Raw genomic sequence first — 1,397 nt, 5'->3', positions numbered from 1 at the left:
CCTTGTGTAGAAGTAGGTTCAATATATGAGTGAGAATAGAAGAAAATTCTTCTTTAGACCAGTTTGGCTGGGCAAAGGTGTGCAAAAATTGTTGCTCCAATATCCATATGTATAGTATTGAATGTGCCGGAGAGGGTATGAAGTGGCTGCTCCTCCACCAATGTGGATGGAAATATGACTGTAAAACTATGGAAAATCATAATTATCAAGCCATAAAACATTCCAGTGTGACTTCAAACCCTGCTTTGTATTCTCAAAACATGTACTCACAATGTGCTCGATATTGTGGTTGTTGCAATTGCATGCTTGACATTGATAAAATATATTGCACAATGGTTGCATTTCCCTTGTCCTTGCGATTCTTGAAGCCAAGGATCTTTCCTTTCCAATGATGATCCAATTTTTCACAGTTTCGAACACGTTGAGGACTAATAGCAGATAGATGCATTTATACCCAAGCACCTTTGGTGAACTCTTGTGGCACCCACTCACCATCTATACCTCTTAGGTTGTGGCATGCAAGTGTTGTGACCTCATCCTTTGGCCGCCTTGGCGGAGTAGAGCTGTCCATGGGTGAGCAAAGAAAATTAGGAGGAAGAGGAGGAGGACCTTGCTTATTGTTACAATGCAGGTGGGAGAAAGGGAATGAGTTTGCTTGGTGTGCCAATGGGAGGTGGTAGTGGCAGAGGGGGGAGGAGCATGATGGCAATGGAGATAGGAGAAGGTGGATGACCCTTGCATGGTGTGGCAATGGGAGGTGGGAGGGGAAGAGAGAGAAGCTTCCTTGCTGCTACAATGGAGATGGTAGTAGAGAGATAGTGTTGGAGTAGAAGGTCAGTGTGATGGTTGCAACCAAGGAGGGCTTGGAAAAGGGGTTCTAAAGAGAGAAAATCATTTTTAAGGTATGGAATAGTTTTGGGGGACTTAGGATACTAGAAAGTGATGTTTCAAAAGTTTTTGAAATTTTTTTAATCTTAGGGTTTTTTTGGTGCAGTTTTTGACTTTTCGAGGTCAAAAAATGTTTTTAAAAAAAACCATAAAATAGGTTTAGAGGAGGTCCCTCATCACTAATTGACACCCCTCATTTTTTTTAGAGGGGATCTACGATTGAAAATCAGCTTCTCTTTTCAACAAAGATCACAACCGTTCATCCTGAATGTGACTTGATATAAACTCGAACAAATGTGAAATCGTTGTGAACTTGTATGTAAACTAGATGAAAACTCTTGTTGTAAACTCGAAGTAAACTTAGTGTGAACTAAGATCGTGACAGGCAGCTAGGACTACACAATATAATGGTATCATTCTCGATGCCTTTCAAAATGCACTCAATAGTGTAGTGGTAAAGCAGTGGTGTTGGGAGGGAGGGGTTGTGAGGTCGAATCCCACCCCACCCT

The sequence above is a fragment of the Adiantum capillus-veneris genome, chromosome 21 (genome assembly GCF_014529385.1).
Source record: "Adiantum capillus-veneris isolate H3 chromosome 21, ASM1452938v2, whole genome shotgun sequence".
In the NCBI taxonomy this organism is placed as follows: domain Eukaryota; kingdom Viridiplantae; phylum Streptophyta; class Polypodiopsida; order Polypodiales; family Pteridaceae; genus Adiantum; species Adiantum capillus-veneris.
Note: the sequence above shows the minus strand (reverse complement) of the source record.